Source organism: Sander lucioperca, chromosome 9, assembly GCF_008315115.2.
Source record: "Sander lucioperca isolate FBNREF2018 chromosome 9, SLUC_FBN_1.2, whole genome shotgun sequence".
Lineage (NCBI taxonomy): Eukaryota > Metazoa > Chordata > Actinopteri > Perciformes > Percidae > Sander > Sander lucioperca.
The window spans coordinates 5,986,111-6,004,931 of record NC_050181.1 but is presented as its reverse complement, the minus strand read 5'-3'; the positions used below and the strand labels follow the sequence as shown (position 1 = coordinate 6,004,931).

The following is an 18,821-nucleotide window of genomic DNA, read 5'->3' as shown; positions in this document are numbered from 1 at the left end:
ACCCTTGCTGTCATCAGGTCAGCTGCTAGCTGCTATAATTCTCGTTTTTCCTGCCGCCACGGCATCACTATTTTATGAATGAAACATGGCGGAGAAACCTAAAAGTGCTGATAACTCCTCTGTATCAAAAAAGAAAGTAAGGCTCTATCTCGAGAGTTACCTCAACTTCGGTTTCGGAGGGGGTGCTCAGCTTTTCTTAGACATAAGTGGGGGGGGCGCCAAGGAAAAAAGGTTGGGAACCACTGCTGTACAGTATGAGTATTAGTCATTTCAATCATTCTGATCAGGATTGGGATCCTGATGCAGTTATATAGTGGCATTTCTACGAGCATTACCATACTGTTTCCTTTGCAAACCTGTGGGCCCGTAAAGCCCTTTGAGATGACACACTGTGATGCAGCTCTAGCTAACATACTCATAAACTTAAATTAGCTGCAGTCGTGAGCCTTTGGCTGCGGTTAGCAGAAAGCTAAACTATTAGCAACATTTTCTCTCCATCTCTAAAATGCTTTGCCGATATTAATGTGTTTTATTGCGTTTATGTCCGACTCTTTTAGACTCTCTCTTTGAAAAGTCTGTCTTCCTTTTTTGAGTTGCTTTGCAGTGTAGGCAGTTGTGCGCCAATGCTGGAATAGCAACTTTTTCGGCAGGATTTTCCACCGTTGAATCAGGCTTTCACCAAAGAGATGTGCATTAGCATCTGCATTTGTATAACAGCCAATAGGAACACCCTCTCGCTGACATGACCTGTGACTGGCCAAAGTCTCCAGTCACGGGCTAGATTTTTTTAAAGCCAAAAAAAAGAGAGGTCCATTTTTCTTTCAGACACTTGAATAACAAATTGCTGAAAGGTTTTTTGCCAGTAAATTTTGCCCAGTGACGCCAAATAAAACTGCCTACCCCAGCTTTAAGCTTGAAAATTAAAATGAAATAGTCATAAAGTTATAAAGTAAAATTTTAAAAAATAATGTTTAACTCAGACAAGTCTCACAAATACACAGCAGGACACATTTTCTGTCATTTGTTAAACAATGCTTTGAGGTGTGAGACTTTATTGTTTTGAAAAGTGGCATATAAATAAAGATTCTCATTGTTATTGTGTTGGACAAGCTCAAAGGTAGGGCCTAAATAAAACTAATGGGGAATGATAAAATAAGTAAGCTTTGTATTCAATTCAGGGTCTCTAAAAATGTAAGCAGCCAATAGCCTTGCCCTAGTTCAAAGATTTTTATTTGTATTTATTTGTACCTGTTTACAGTTTAGAGTTCTACAAATTAATTACTGCATAATTAAGAATGATTCTGTTCTATGGCCAAACATTAAACTAGCAATAGAAACCTAGACACATTCTCAACAGCAGATGTGCATATATATCAGAAGGAAATTCATACTGTCAAGCAAGAAAGATGGGAAAGACGTAACCACTTGACGGTTTGGTTTGCTTGTGGACAGATGGTGCCATAAAATGACTAGGCAGGCAGCACAGAAGGCATGGACACCCCCTCCCCCACCCCTAAGACCACAACTTTAACTCCCCCACCCCCTGGGCAGAAAGCCTTGTCTCCGCCAGTAAAAGACAAATAGAGTGAAGGCATGTGAGGAGAAAGACTGGCAAATACAGAGCTCCATAGATGAATAGATAGACGGATATATCATGACTGGATCTTTAGCAACCGGAAAGAGCAGAAATATTAGAACAATTAGCAATGCAGAACTATGGTAGGACATATGTAACACAACACAAACTAAAACACATTGTGTAAGCAGGTTTTCTCACTAGTATTGCTCAACAAGGAATTAAACCTTCCCTTTCTCTTTGGGTTTAAGTGTAGGCTATTTATTTTCTACAGGTGGCACTGAGGTTAAAATATTGGGCTTAACTTTGTATAAGAGGGTAGGAGGGGGCTTTATCAGGGCGTCATACTATTCAGCAGGTGTCTACACTGTTCTAAATCAATTACCTCTAGTGAGTCAGTGCTTAGGGTAGGGGGGTATTGTAAATCAGCTTGGTGTCAGGCCAGATTAGTTACTGTAACGGGCTGGGAATGAAGCTCTTTGGCCAACAAGGACCTTCTAGAGGCCTACATAAGAAGTAAGCTGTGGCCTCAGTGCTCAGTGACAGAGCAGCAACTCTAGTAATTGTTTGCCACAATACTTTGTACTAAGGTTGGTGCTATATGAGAATGTGATCAAATACCTTTATTTGTCAGGTATTTAATTCTCAAAGAAAAAACAGAAGATTCCCAGTGTCTGTTTTATCTAGGAGTTTATCCATATTGCACAATCAAACTTTGTACACGTTTGCAGTTCTACAGTAATTAGGATTTGCCTACTCATTCTAGGGAAATTCAAATTGGCTGTGGAAGGATTCACCAAACTGCTATGCATTGCATTGGTTATTAGTCAAAAAAAGTGGTCATTCACTGGCTGAAGGGTACTGGGGGGATGGTTTGTACTTGTCCAACTGCAACCACTTACTGTATATCACAACATTATTTTATGCAAATCTAATTCTGAGTAACTGTTATGTCAACAATAGGGCTGGGTATCGTTCAAAAATATTCAACACCGGTACCGATACCAATACTGTGACTTTGATACCGGTTCCTAAACGATACTTTTTTCGATACCAATTTCATAAAATACATTTTTTCAAAAGGAAATTACAACATTACGGCACACATTTTTATTTTTAAGCTCCTAATACGTGAGCCCCGTCTCTGTGTGTAACGTAGCGTTTTTCCTGCGTATCTCTACGACGTGTCACGTTAGACAGCCAATCACAGACATTATTAGATCTTGGTAGAAGCATGCTGCAGCTTATTGGCTCACTGACGCTGATAAGATTTGCTCCTTAGGTATTGAAATTGGGTAATGACGAGGCATTTTTTGATACTCGATACTAAGGAGGCAATTCGGTCTGTGCCTAAAAAGTATTTAATTCGGTAGCCAGCCCTAGTCAACAATAGCAAGTGCAACAATACTCCTCTAATGTATCACCACTAAACACAGAGGTGAGGTCATGCAATTGTAGCCTACATTCACTTCATGACACATAATGTCCAAGATTTTTCATATTTTACTGGATAGTTTTGGGCTTGTTTGGCTTCTGTTAAAGATGAAATGTGCGGATGAAACTGTATATTGACACATGATTTTATTATTTTACCCTATAACAGAGCATGTAAAAGACACAGGAACAACCCTCTGTGGTCCAAGGTACAGAGGAACAAACCTCCCTGTTGACACAGGGAGGGGTTAGACTAACTCAGGGAAGGCTGAGAAAATATATAACCAAGCATCTGTGGTGGGAAACAGAAACATTGGACCTGATGGTGTCTGGGGCGAAGCATAAGGTTCTATTTATAAAGGAGGACCCCTTGATGAGAAACGTGTTTGAGGAATCTAAAAGGCACACATAACATATGCTATTCTGAGAGCTATCTTGAAACAAAAACCCTGTGTTACACCAAGGAAACCCAAGACTCCTGGTCTACCTGAAACAGTTGGGACCTAACCTAAGATTTAACATGGCTTAGTTGCCATTGCAAATGTGGAATAAAGAGGATCCCCGCACCCTAATCCAACTTTTTTTCCAGCCTTTTATTCCAGACGGCTATCCTCTCAGCCCGTCTAACTAGTGAAAAGAGGCAGATTCTAATAAGCCATTCTGTCTTTCTGTCAGTCTGTGTTTCTCTCCATCCCTCTATTTCTCTCTCTCTCTCTCTCTCTCTCTCTGTGCCATGTCTCCTTCTCTGTCTCTTTCTCTGTCTGAGCCACAAGCCAGTCTGTTGGAGCAGATGGAACCATATATCCCCATCGCTCTCCGGAGGGCTGGGGATTTAAAATGTAAAAGAGATGAGTGCGGAATATGCAGGGCCGTGTCGATAAAGGGCAAGAGAAGCATGGACACTCAGCTTAGACCATGTTCATCAAACAAGTACAGTACTTCTAAAAACTGTTTCTGCTATAGAGCAATTAACTACAAAGATGTAGCCTCTTATCTCAGCACAAACCTAGCATTCTATCTGTGTCTAATCCAACATTTTGTCCTACATGATATGAGCAGAACTGTATTTCTATTGGAAACAGAGGCAGATGCCCAAAAGTGTTTGTGTTCTGTTGATAGAAAATGAATCAACAACAAATTTCATAATCAGTTTTTAATCAAAATAGTTGTAAATTGTTTTGCTCATACAAATACAAAAACAAGACTTTTCTAGGGTTAAAACAATTATGTAATCCATTGATTAGTCAATGGACAGAAAATTTATCTGCAACAATTTTGATGCTCAATTTATAATTTCAGTGAATTATTAAGAAAATATGTCATATTTCCTCTGTTTCCAGCTTCTCAAATGTGTGAACTTGCATTGCTTTGTTATATACAGCCCTGAACAATTAATTAAAATCGATATCGCAATGTACAGTAATAGAACACAATTTTAAAATAGCAAACGTGAAATTTTGAATGCTACACAATCTAACTAACCAGAGGGTCAGAAACACATAACACCTGGCCCCGTGGGCTTTATGTGCACACACGCTGCCCTACGCTCAATGTGACAACTGTAAATAAGAGTACTGTAGATGAAGAAAACTTGTAAAATGCCACGTGCAAGCTTTGATGCTTTCAGTACTACTGTGTGAAAATGGCCTATGTCTGGTTTAAGTGCAATCCACATGTCTACATATTACATTGTTGTAAGAGTAGCGTAATGTGTGTGGTTGAGCGAGGGAGAGAGAGAGAGAGAGAGAGACGTTGGATGCGCTCAGAGCAGACAGGTGTTGGCGATCGGAGCAGAGAACAAATTTGCAGTAAAGTTGTCAAGTGATAGTAAATGTACAGTGTAGGTTTTAGTTTGACCATGAATAAATGCCTCAGCTCATCAACCCCAGAGTGAGCATCAACATGCCGACCACGGTCTGGAAGCCGAAGCAGGAACAGTTAACAACATATTTACAATGAGGCTCTGAGTTATCTAAATATTTCGAGTGGTAGAGCCATAGTCAGTGTGCACTTAAGTTTGTGTTTCTGTCTAATTTATAGTCGCTCTAAGCAGAGCCTACACCGTAGCCTACGTAAGTGGCCTACGCCGTTGGGAGGATTTTTACTTGTGAGCTGGTGTGTCTCCGTTGTTCTAGCGTTCTAGCCCTCACTCTGTGCTTTCTGACCACGGTCAGAAAGTTGTAGCAGAAAAGTTAACCCTCTCTTTGATTTCATGTTGATCACGGAGAAGCAGAACCCAGAAATGAGTATGAGGAAATGTAACCCTGCCAAGCCACGGGCAAGCGGAACAATGACAGTTGTTGTGGCGTTGCCGTGATGTGTAGTTACATTTCTGGGGAGGTGCACGTCAGGCTACGGCGTAGGGTACAGCGTAGGGTACAGTGTAAGGTACGGCGTAGGGTACGTATCTACGCATACCTATGTACGGACCTACAGTGTAGATTCAAAGCAGAACCATAAATAAGGCTTTACTTTACTTTATCAGTAAAATTGTTCAATAACAATAATAATGCTACAGATAAGGAAGAAGATAGAGGAAGTTAAGGAACCTTTTTTAAATGAATGGCATACTAAATCGTAATAACAAAAAAAAAAATCTCAATTAGATTATGTTTTCATATCGTTCAGCCCTAGTTATATATCAGCATAGATGGAATATATTTAGGTTTTGGACTTTTGGTCAAACAGAACAAGGAATTTAAAAGCGACCCCTTGGCTCTTTTCTGACATTTAATAGACCAATACAAAAAACTTCACCGATTCATTAATAAGAAACATAAATAATGAGTTGCATCTCTAAAAACACAAGTCAAATTCACATTTAATAAACCAACTGAAGGCTACAAGTTACCAAAAACAAACAGGAATTAATTTGGAAGTTACTCCTGAGGCGTTCTCTTTAAGTTACATTCACAGCAAATGTGAAGTCAGCCTGCCTTCCCCTACACCTCACCTCATGCCACCTTTTGGGTAATGAGAAAGTATCTGGACACTGTATCTGTCGTCTGGGAGAAGATTCTGCTTCGTCCTCCATCTCTGGGTGGCAGGTTGACAGACAGGAAGAGTGAAGAACAACAGGCAGACGAGCTCGTGAGCAGTACAATCGATTGCCAGCTGACTAGCAAGGTCCGTTATACTGACAGGCCAGCGCCACAACACGACGACTTGCACTCCACCAACGCCTTCATTACTACCTATGAATCTCTCACTGGGACCAATCTCTCACACGCTTGACCCCTTTTTGCTCTCCCTTGCTTTCTTTCTACAGTAGGACTACATCTCCCTGGGCAACGCTTAGGACTGAATTTCACTCTGTCAATCTGATGGAAACGTTTTAAACGAGGCAAAAGCCACACTTAAACCTCTGTACTTAGCTTCATGTACTAGGCAAGCAATGGATACAGAACAAAGATGACATGGGGTAATACACTGTTTTTCAGAGCAATGTTCTTGAGAAAAATGCAGCCTAAATGTACATTTAAGCCTGTGCAATCTTGAAGAAATTTCAACTGTCTGCGAGGGAAAACCTCTGCCTTATTAAACATTTCTCCCACTATCACCCTTTCTGATATCTGCTATCCTTGTCCTCTTTCCCTCCAACATCCCCTCTAGTTATTCTGAAATCCTTAGTCCTTGGAAGACTTATTTATACTCTCTCCCCTACCCAACTCCTCTCCCTCACAGTTTAGCTGCAGATAGGATTTACCTGCAGCTGAGACAGCCTCCAGACTATCAATTACCACCAGTGTAGAGTCACTGTTCTGCAGTTTGGCTAACAAGATACACACACAAATTGACTGTGAGAAACAGGATTTTACTGACTAATCAAATAGTTCAGTGAAAATCCACTTCATAAAAAAAGAATCTAGACAAGAGCGTGGATACGTCCAATCAAGCATTAATATTTTGGTATTCTGGTATTTAGATCAAGTCTTCTATGAAAAAGGAGCAGAAATTATAAGTGAAAATGCCAGAGATGCTATCTTCAGAGTAAAAACTGGTGCCATTTATGGAAAAATCAGTAAAACTTAATAATTAGTTCACTTAAACTACAGTTGCATGTTGAAAAATGAATTAAGAACCCTAAATAACAGCAAAGGTAGTGCTCTGACTACATAACATACAATATGTTGTTCAAAGATGTGTGGGTAAAGTGTAGTGCTTGCATTTGCAAATTATTACAAAGTCAAAAAAACACAAACATGCAAAACATGGAGCCCTCAATGCAGTCCATTTGTATAGTTGTGATGTTTGACTGGTCTGTGATGTGCTGAAAACAGAACTCTCATAAAATTGTTCCTGAAATGTCATCTCACTCTCTGACAACGATTAGACTGAACACCAGCCGTTACACATAGAGAAAGACACGCAGGGACATGACCTGTCACTCACCCCACCCAGATCCACTCTGACACCTAAAGTGCCTCTGCCAGGTCAGCAAATGAAAAGCCATCACAGCCAATGTTGCAGTCATCAAGCTGAAGTCATTCCATAGACTGGTAAATGCTATCTTGCCACATCCTGTTTGTTGAGCATGTTTCAGTTCAAGGTGTCAGTTTTGATTCCCGGGCTTAGTGCGTTGTTGATGCACCATCACAGGAGGTGAACAACCCTCCAGAAAACAAAAATCATGTAAGGGGCATAGGCTAACATGCCCTAATAAAACTCTCATGAGGATTACAGCCTGCAATCTAGCAATGCTTTGGTCACTTAGTCAGTCCATACAGCCCAGTACAAGCCTGTGAAGAAAGATCTGAGGAAGGGAATTCCTTTTAAGTGACCCATCGTGTCTAGCCGCGGCAGAAGCACAGTGATCATTAGGATAACATATTCAGGTCAAAAAGGTAATGCATGTGCATTTACAATGGACTGTATGGTAACGATCTGTAAAGTACAACACATTTGCAGCTCACCACCAAACTATTAAAACCATTACCATCATGGGATACTGACCAAGGGGGATTTTTTAATGCCTTGACCATGTGCAGAAATGTACTATGCATTAGTTACCTCATACATGAAATTAGATCACCTTAACAGCAAGCTTAAAGGCTTTTCCATGGTTAAAATGTTCATTTTAAATTGAGTTTCCAAGAATGATATGCAAAGGGACTTTCCTATTAACTATACAGAGGGAACTGGTTATCCCTGTACTTCCCCTTTCATCAACAAGTCCTCTTGTCTGACTGTCAGCCTAGGCAGCCAAGTCTCCCATGTTTACTAATGTAGAATCAACCCCTTTATCAGGGAAGAGATTTGTAGGGAAGAGGCAGGGGATTAGCCATCAAATTACCAGGCAGACAGCATCCCGGCTCCAGGGTTTGTGAAGCGGTAATCTCTGAGGCTGAAGGGGGAGATCCAGATAAAGGTTTGGGATTGGTGCTGTGAAACTCCAAACTGTGCATAAGTAAAATATTAAAGGGTGTTTCATGGGAGTTGTCTAAGCAAGTTCTTTCTTCCCTTCCTTTGTGGTAAGTACTTTTATAGGACCAGATCACATTACATAGTTTCCCCCATGTTGTTAAGCTATGTGGTATCATTACGTAGCCCAACACCCCCACAGTGCAAGACTTTTGATAGGTGAAAGCTCTCAAGCAGGAATGCTGTAGCTAGGCAGAGCTTGTGGAATTAGATTTCAGTGGCCTTGCCCATGGTTCTTGCATTGTCACCCCGCTGCCCTCCCTTAAACAAGCAGTGCTCTCCTCAGAGAATACCCCCTGGACACAGGAATGTTTCATCAACGCCTCAGCCCCCAGCATCCTTACAGGGCCACAGTGGGCCAAGAGGCACTGCACAGGCAGGCTATAAATAAGTCAGGCATTATAATGAAACCAAATGAATCCCCATCCATCTTCCCAAAACAAGCCAGGGACCTCAGAGTTCTGCAGGAAGAAAAGTCATTACCTGCGTTTGAGGATGAACCACAAGATGAACAAAAGCCAAACGTTATACTGATGCTGAATACACCCTACTCCAAACATGTAACACACGGGCCATACTGTCAGATTAGAGTAGAATGGGTATGTCCAAGTCTGTGTATGGGTATCCAAGACTTCAAAGACTTATTATTCAATTATATGGCATCTTATTGATAGAGAGAGGCCAGTCCTTATTGCGCCTATTTGAGAACAGCAGCAGTGAACTGTTAAAAAAGAGGTCATAACTTTGGAGGAAGTGACAGGACGGCTGATAAAGTAATCAAGTAGAATGTCGAGTCTAAGCCAGGCATTTGTAGAAATTGGGAAGCTAAGCAAACAAGGGCGGTGGTAGAGGCAGAGGGATAAATCAGCCACATGACTATACTTTCAGAACCAAGCACCAAATAAATCAAACACACATTCAATTTTATTTGCTTTACTGCAGTTTAGCATCAGTTATCCCCTCACACTCAAGAGCAAGGTAAAGCTGCGAGCCTGGCACCTTTAATTCCCTTTAATGGCAGCCCACAAGCAACCAATTTGACATTGTCTCTCTGCAGAAAAAAAACTATATAAGATATTAAGCAGCATATCATACAATAATTCCATGATATAATATCAAGGTATCATGCAACAGAGCAACAGTGATCCCTAGTATTCTCATTTTAAATAGTTTAATGCATGGTAGAATTCATCCACTGTATTTCTCCAACTTGCATTGCTGCACATTTTACATACAAAAGCGTAAGCTTTGGCCTTGTCATTCATAAGAGTACAAAAACTGCAGCTGCCCCAGAAAATAGAGGCTGAAAATGGAGGCTGTTTCAATCAATGTGGAGGCGTAAAGGGATGATGTGGAATTGAAATTAGTTTTGCGCAAGGAGGGAAATGTCCTCTCTGACAAAGTGGATTTGTGTTCCCATTGAGAAACACATGGCTGTAATGCATAGAGCTGAGGTTTAAATGAAAGGTGCAAGGCTATGAACACAAAACAGACCTCTGTTGGCTAGCTATAACTGGGCATTCAATTTAGATACTATAGAGATACACTTAAAATGTAGAATAGAATATAGAATGTAAAAAAGAGCACATGAAATGACAGAAGGTAAGAAAAGAGCTGAATATCATATAAGCCTGTGCATTATGGTCCACTTGAATTCAGTTAAAAGAGACAATGGCCCTTTTCAGACCTGGCATTAACGTGCATCTTGGGTGACAGGGGTGTGACGAATCAGGAAAGGATGATAAGACCCAATAAGGAAATGAACGTGGGTGTTTGCGTCATTGTTTCCAAAGGTCTCCGTTTCTGCCCGCCCAGACTAAAACACAACCCAGGAGTTTTCAAACTAAAACGGGGTCAGCAGTGTTTTAAATGTCTCCATTTTAGGGGTTCTTCAACACCGGAGTAGTGTAGATGCAAGGATTAAACATAGCAAAAGTTATCCGTTTAAAAAAAATCGTACTGGTGTGGATGTATCCTAAGTATGTCAGTTCACACCTGGCATTAGCTCGCGTCTCCACATAAGTTTTGAGTGGCCACTTGGAAAGTAATCTCACTTCCCCTTTATGCAATTAAACTTGCATCATTTCCATTTGCAAAGACCAAGCGAGATGCAGCAGTAGTAATATCCTTCATTTTTGTGAACATTTTATGAACCAAAAATATAAAGTTATTGTCTACCGGCAGTAATCAGGGACCTCCATGCCACCGACACATTGCCAGGCAACGGCGGAGCACAGAGCTCCAGAGAGCCAATGGGCAGGTGTCAACACAGACACATCACCAACAGTATGATAATATCATCCTAAACACAACATTCACTCTAAGCTGTTTCTGTGACATGATAAATACTTTCAAAATACTAATTTTAGCCTAAGTTTTGCCACCTCATGGAAAAGTCACACCACCCCACTGAAGAAGTGAAAACAATACAAACTGGGTATATTGCTTGGCATGTTCCAGGCAAAATAAATCGCCCAAGATGTTTGACGCACTCATATATTTCTATGCATTTTTCAAAGCCAGCAAATGAGTACGTACTTCCACTTACGCAGAGGGTGTCAGTTAAGTAGGCGCTCCTTTAATTTGGCCCAGAACACATTCGCGTACACACTACTAAAAGCATGTGGTCATATGCAGCCAAGACCACCTCCGAATCTGGTCTGAGAGACCGGACCTCAATGCATCTTCAATGTTTCTTGGGTGCATTCACACCTCACTTAGAGCTGTCCACTTGTGATCGGATCACCCAAGACACATGTTAATGCCAGGTTTGAACAGGGCCAATGAGCTAAAGCTACACTGCCACAGATGCAGTGGGTTTTTACAGTTACAATTTATATAAAATAAACCTGTCTGCTAATTTGGATATGATCTCATGTCAAAACCTTAATCTGTGTTTAGGAAGCGTGTGTAGATGTCAAAGCATAGACATAGAGCTAGTTCAATCAAATGAGGTCTATGCTTGAGGCATCTGAGGGAAAGTGTTTCTTGTCAAAACACTGCTGATTTTAGTTGTAAAGAAGCCATTTTTTTCTAAACCTTCTCCCCAGTACCTGTCACAATGAATGAGCGACAGTCTGCAAAGAAGTGTCACAACTGGGACAAAAAAGTGACTATCACCACAGCTAACACATCACACAGGCAGTAGCCTCTGATTGACATTGCACATTATGCAGGACATATCTGGCACACTCAACCCTATCTGCATAAACATGTTTTTAGTACAGAACAGAGGATTGACAATTAGGCCTTGTCATCATAAAACAACTACTCACAACCTTGTCACCATCAGGCCACAGTTCCTGACATAAAAACAAATGAGAAACTTCCCTCTGCAGGCATTTTAAAGTCAGAGACCTAATCATAAATATGTCTACACGTCAGGTACAGCATCACAGCTTTGAACTTTAATTACCCAACACAAGCTAGTAGGTTTTCTGTCCACTTACAGTATGCGTCATAGACAACATGTCTGGCTCAACTGACAAAATTGCCTTCACAGACATTGATCTGTGATTGTAAGCAAGCTCTTTCATGTCCCAACTGGGACTAGAGTGATTAAGCAGATCCATCATGCGTTAACAGGCCATTACACATCACCCAATTCAACGATGATTAGAAATCAAGTTCTATGGAAAAATCAATATGCTCAGCCCATAATTACTTTTGAGGAATCCGATGGGTAGAGAGATTGAATGATTGACTGTTCCACAGAGTAATTTATTTAAAAGGAAAGAATTCAGCTGAGGTAGTCATTTAAGTGATGGATATTTTGTCTGTTAGTCAGGGAATCTAATAAGGAGCAGTAGTATACAAATGGCTGTAGTTTTTATAAGGAGGACGACCTACAGGTCATCCAGTGTGGACAGGGATTGGCTTTATATAAACAAATGACCGTTGCTGACAGTTTTTTTGTCTTGTTTGTTCATGCTACTGAGCAGCTGAAAAGACATTTTAACAGTGTCTGTCTTGATTTTCGCCTCAAGGTCATTTTTTAATCAAGTCTGAGTTACCTCTCCCAAGACTAAAAAGAGGGGGGTTGTAGAGTCTGGGTTGCAGTTCTGAATCATAAACTAAAAAAGGTAAAATATAAACAATAAATAAATAAATCGCAAGCTCAACTAAGAAAGAAAACATCCACAAGTTCTCATTGCAGTGAGACATACCTGAGGGGAAGTCTAGCCGTTTCAATGGCCAAACAAAACGAGACAAAAGCTTAAGACAGCTTTGATGGAAAAAAAAAAAATTTCATTGGACCAGGCTCCTTGTATTGAGCAACACATTTATTGTGCAAGAACTGCCACATTTATTGTTAACAAGGACAAGATGAACTCAGTCCAAAAGTTTCTCACACAAGCATAAAAAACAATTTAAGACATAATTACAATAAGCTTTGTTGAAATGAAGGTACAAAAAGTTTGGGTGTCTTTCAACAAAGGTATAGCTGATAATCACGGTAAGAGAAACAACTTTTTAACTTTAAACTAAACTTAAAGACATGTGTATTACAGGTTAAACTTTGTTGAAAGCAAGGCCAAAACATTTTCCAAAAATCATAATTTGTGACTGCCAAAAGTTCTCCTCTACAATTATCTTGAATTTCAAAGCGTTTCAGTGTCTCCTTCTAACTGGAATTCTTGTCGCTGAAACTTTACCCTCCAGATTGCCCAGGGAGATAAAGACAACTGGAAAAACAGGTTGTTTGGCCTCAGTGTAGGCCCTAATGCAGTAGAACGGCAGGGTGCCTCACCTTAGCAGCGGTAGCTAAGGGATATTCTATGGCCCTTCTATTCAAAGTCCTCTGAATACGTAGGGGAGGGCTCGCACCAGACAGGGCAATTTGCCAGAGAGCCAGCCAATAGAGCTAAGCCAAGACGAGGTTAAACTATTGTTTTGGCTTAACAAGCAAGAGTGAGCAAGGACAAAAGAAAAAGGGACAAAAGAATAGTAAGAAAATACCTGACTATTTAAGTGTAACACATCATCTTATTTTGTTACTTTTATACTTTTAAGAGGCAACTTGTAAAAAGTATATCCCAAGATGAAAAATAAATACATACTGGAACAGGAATAGATAGAAAAATAAAGTTCAGAGTAGGACAGCCCTGCCAGTTTAAAAAAAAATGCTCCTGTGCCTCATCTCTTATTAAAAAAGTAATAACTTTAGTTTTCTTCACTGACAAGGTATAACAATTATGTGGTAGAAAATTCACACTTACCAATGCATCTCAATTAGGTCCACTTATAAATAAATTATTTGTATTCCTTATTCCAGAGAGAGAGAGAGAGAGAGAGAGAGAGAGAGAGAGAGTATCCAAATCCTGGAAAAGAAAATCCAGCAGTATCCACTAAAGATTATCCCAGAACGATGTCTTATAAAAAAGTGTTTGAGCGAAAGTAGTCTCCAGTTCCTGCTCAGTTATTCCATTCACTGCATTTCATTAAACCAGAGGAACTGTCTTTTGGCTCTCCAGCAATACGTTTCCAGCTGTGGCGATAGAGAAATGTGGCTAGGGGGAGAGATCCTTCTGAGGCAGAGCTTGTTTCAGACACACACTGAGCGGGTGTTCAGGGACTGCCTGGGAGAAGCCAAACCCACAATGTGATGTCACTGGTGTCAGATTTCAGTGTGCAGAGGGAGGAGGCTGCAGGGCCTTACCTTTTTGAACCTTGGCCAATGAGAAGCAATGTAGTGTGCAGTGCACCTGCATGTAGAAAAAAAGATTTGAGGTACAAGTACACGTGATGTTATGTATTTCTGCAGCAGAGAGACTCCATTTTGTCATCTATTAACCAGCTTCCAGGGAGATAATGTGACCTAATGTGCAGGCTTATCCTAAACCTGATTAAAATAAGCAGGCTAACTGGCATGGCCAACATTCCCAATTCTACTTTCAATGTTCTCCTGCATATATTTCCAAATCAATTTGCCTTGTCATTATCACTGAAACTATGGGGTTAACAAAGTGTGACCTTGAAACATACAAGCATTCCCACGGGACTGTGCAAATATAACATGTCGAGTAATGTGAATTGTGGATAATGAACTTGTTTAAAAAATAATTTCTCCCTATCTTGCTCTCTTGCTAAAAAAAGGAACAAAATAAATATATGTAAAATCCCCATTCTTAAATCAGCAAGGCATTGAGGATACACACACACACACACACACACACACACAACCAACCAACCAAACACACTGGTTCTCACTCCCTCCGGTCAAACTCTGCTAGCCGTGGAGCTAATCATCCACAACAGATGTTCCGAAATGTTCAGTTGGATTTATGACAGAGCTCAGAGGAACGGCCAAGTCAGCCGCTGGTGCTGTTTTTCTCTTCTGTCCTACAAGGACAAGGGATTGCACTGAGAGAGGATGTCAGCACAACCACTCTCTTCCCCAAAAATTCCCTCGCTCTCTGAGATTCACCATCCGAGACGACAGCGCCTTAATATATCACAGAGCCTCGGGACCTTGGGGAGAGGTTTGCTCATTTATCCCAATAATACTGTGTGGACTGTAACTTGACTCATCCAGCAATGTTTCAACAATGTTTCGCCCTCGACGTAATGATGGGTTTTTTATATATATCAGTGGCATTGCTGACGCTGCAAGCTGTGACCTAGTCGAGACAATTGTTTTCAGATGAAGCCATATATAATATCATGGTGCATTAAAAATTAAATTATACATTACAACTATATCATAATATGTTAATACTTTCTGAAAGGGAAAATAAACTTGAAGAATTGCCATAGTGTTGGCTAGTGTAATTATTAATAATATAAGCAGGGCAGTACTGCTGATACAGTACGTAACAAAAGATATTCAGAGTGAGATTCTAAAAAGCACTTATGAGGGTTTCCACAAAGAGCAAGAATGTTGAATGTCTTCTGGGCTTAAACTCTGCTGAAGGAAATGGCAAACTGCAATGTGTTCTACATTTCTCTTTGTTGTTAACAATGGGAGACAGTCTTATTTTACTGGAGGCTTCAGATTTGTGCATACAACAGACTTTTTAGTAAGAGAAAGAATTGTTTTATCTTTAACTTTCCTTCTAGTTGAGAACAAATGGGATGTGGGTCATCTGATTCAAAAGTAATTCAATTTACGGCCTAACATACAGTATAGTATATTCTAGCTGTATGTGTTAATCTTACTAATGAAAAAATGGGATCTCACGCATGCACCATTTACAAAAGCTTCCTTAATCACAATTATGAAATCACAATTATCTGCAAAAAAGGAGAGCAACCAATCTGGATATTTTGGAAACCTTTCCTTCCTTGCAAACTCAGTTTGAGAAAACCTTATGGGTAATAATAATTACACCCACACACCCCTGAGAGGAGAAAAAATATTTTTTTGTGGGTGTAAAGAGTCTGTGCCAACTTAAATGTCACATTCACCTGAGATCAAATCACTGAACAAATCACACAGTGGTAAAAGGAGCTAAAACGATTATTGGCTGGTAGTGGGAGTGGGAGAGAATATTAATTGTGAGCTACAGAAATGTAGTGTACAGTAGTGTAGTGTGTCAGTTGCACAGCATAAGCCATTTCATCTCTAGTGTAATCTCATATTAGTGCAATGTAAAACTGAAAACCCAGATAGACTCGAGCAGTAACCAACTACGCAAAAATGAAACTGTTGTCTCCAGTGAGGTTTTGTAGCCCCCCGCCCCAAGAGCTTGAAAAGAGTTGGAAACACCCCCTACCCCTAATTTATAACATTGTGACAACCACCCATCCCCCACTCATTTCATTAGACTGAAAGAAAAGGTTGACAACCTCTTCAATCTGAAGGAGCCGGCCTCTCCCTGCTTTAAGCCTGTCTGCTAACAGTACCCACTTAATAGATTCTAGTGTCTTATGCTTTTATAAGGTCAATGTTTGTTCTGGCTTTATTTTGTGAGTTATTGTATGAACAAAATCAGTTGTGCAGCTCAAGGGTTATCTGCAGGTGAAGAACACCTGGATCAAGCCAGACATCTTAGCTCCTCTGTGGTAGCTACAGTTATCAGATGGGAAACCGCGCTGGCTGCTGTAGGATGGGATGAATCCCATTGACCCTGGGCTTTATCAATATTAACTGTCTGCACCATCTAACAAGTCGGCCAAAACATTTTAACAAGGATCAGCTTCAAGGTAAGAGAATAAGATTCTTGGTCTAGGGTCAGGAGATCACAGATGGACTGAATAAATGGTATGTATCATTACAAGATTATATTGTATTTACTGTATTTTGAAACCACATCTAGACATATTATTATCTACTTTTCAAAAAGCATCCTTTAAATTAGGGGTGCACCGATCTGATATTAAGATCGGATATCGGTCCCGATATTGACAAAGTTTTGTTAGTTTTTTTCCCTCTGTCGCACGTGTGTCGCATGCTGGAAGAGTTGAGTGTACAAATAAATAAGAATTTATACATCTATGTTATTTTGTCTTAGTTAGGAAAGTAATGTTTAGTTAAGAAAGTCTGGTGCCTTTAGTCTCTTCCACATGGTGGAAGGAAGGTATAAGGTGGAAGGTATACAGTGTATTATTAATTCATTCCCCATTCAGCAGGGTCCCTGACGAACACAATTCTGGCTGCATGCCAGTGAAAAAATGCTGACCTGTGTCATAAACACTGAGCTGTGAAAGTCAGTGTGCTGCTGCTGATGGGCTCTTAAGACTAGCACTATGTCATCATGTCCAAAAGCACAGCTGGGCAACACCTGTTAGCTGAGAATTCCCAGCCCAATACACAATTTACTGAGGCTTGGTTACTGTTGTTGTCTGTCACGACGTCTCTGCTAGCTAATTTACGTCCAGATTGCAATCGGGTGGTATCTATATCGCATACATGGATCGTATTATAATTTCCAAAATGGGTTAAGGGTACTTTCAAATGATCAATGTAACATTTAACCTCAGCCTGTGATCTAGGACAAATACTGTATGTTATAGGGATGATAGCTTAAGCTACACAGGAAGCATGTGAAAGCTATATATCTAGCCTGATGAATAGGCCTGCAGCGACGCGTCGATTACGTCGACGCATCGACGTCAAAATTACGTCAACGTCGTATTTTTGCGTCGACGCTTCGCCACACACACATGTGGGAGACCAAAACATTGCAGGAAACAGCAACCTCCTCACAGAATTCCCAACAAAGCCCTGCAAAAAGCCCCATGAAAAGAAGAAGTCCTAAAAAAACAGCTCGCCCTTAATCATCGAGGGTATGGGAATACTTAAAATATAGTCCCAAGTACTAACGTTAGCTAAATTAATTTCATGTTTGTGTAGTGTGTTGTGTAGCCTGCGCACTTAGGTGGTGCTAGCTAACTATCTTAGCTCTCCGTGCAGTTTGTTCGTGCTAGGTTAGTAGCTAACGTTAACGTTAGCTAGCTACTGGCGCCTAGGCAGCTGTGTTTAGCTAACGTTAGTTATCATCTAATGTTGGCTTGAATGGTAGCTAGCTTACAGCTGCAGAACACAGCTATCTATAGTAGCTAACGTTAGCTAACGTGAACGTTAGCTACTAACCTAGCACTAGCAAACTGCACAGAGAGCTAAGATGCGTTGGTTAGCCTAGCACCACCAAAGTGCACAGCTGCATTAGCATGTAAACCTACAGAATAGCAGTTAAGAGAGTCAGTTTGATTATGCATCAGGTTTTATGTTGGGACTGTTATGTTGTGTTAAACAATCCAAGGAATGTCTGTACTGTGCACTGCACAGTGTTTTTCTTTTTTGCACTACAACTTGATTTTTTTGAACAAGAGAGTTATGTTGGTACTGTAAAAGAGTAAACAGGCTGGCCTTTCATTTTGTATAACAGTAAAATAATTATTTTATTTTGTGTAAAGCAGAAGATTTTTTGCTGTGCAAAATTGTTTAATAAAATATATTAAGAATTTTTTGGTATATTTTTGAGATGCATTATGGTTTTTATTAATCGAGCAACAGAAAAATAATCGTTATATTAATCGTCCAATTAGTCGTTAGATTAGTCGACTAATCGATAAAATAATCGCCCGATTAATCGTTTAATAAATAATCGTTTACCCCCAGCTCTACTGATGAAACTAGCTTTCATTTTCTTTATGCATGCCACCACATTATGCTTATGATCCATCAGTTAAGAGAATAAAGGAGCAGCATTTGCACAGAATACTGTAGATAGTTAAGCCACACAAAAATGAATTTTACATCATGTAAGCATCATACTTCTGCTCAACAGTCCAAACACCAAGGGCACACTGAATGTTTCTCAGGACTGTCTGCAGATAACACTGGCTCCAGCGCTGAGAGGGACAGAAGGTGTGAAAAACACAAGGACAGTGGGAACCAGAGCACATAAAAACACAGATAAGACTGCTGACCTTCAGTGAGTGCCTG

General features: G+C 40.3%; 1 protein-coding gene across 28 annotated transcripts in view; it reads right to left on the bottom strand.

The window, feature by feature from the left end:
* The window catches only part of LOC116045884 (receptor-type tyrosine-protein phosphatase F), a 181,351-nt gene that overhangs the window by 126,891 nt on the left and 35,639 nt on the right, over positions 1-18,821 (bottom strand). The window contains exon 1 of one of the 28 annotated variants that reach the window (XM_036005659.1): positions 13,651-13,985. The exons of the other annotated variants lie outside the window; for them this stretch is intronic. The gene's annotated coding sequence lies outside the window, so the exon portion shown is untranslated. Of the gene's footprint in view, positions 1-13,650; positions 13,986-18,821 lie in introns of those variants that run through there. 28 annotated transcript variants of the gene reach the window in all.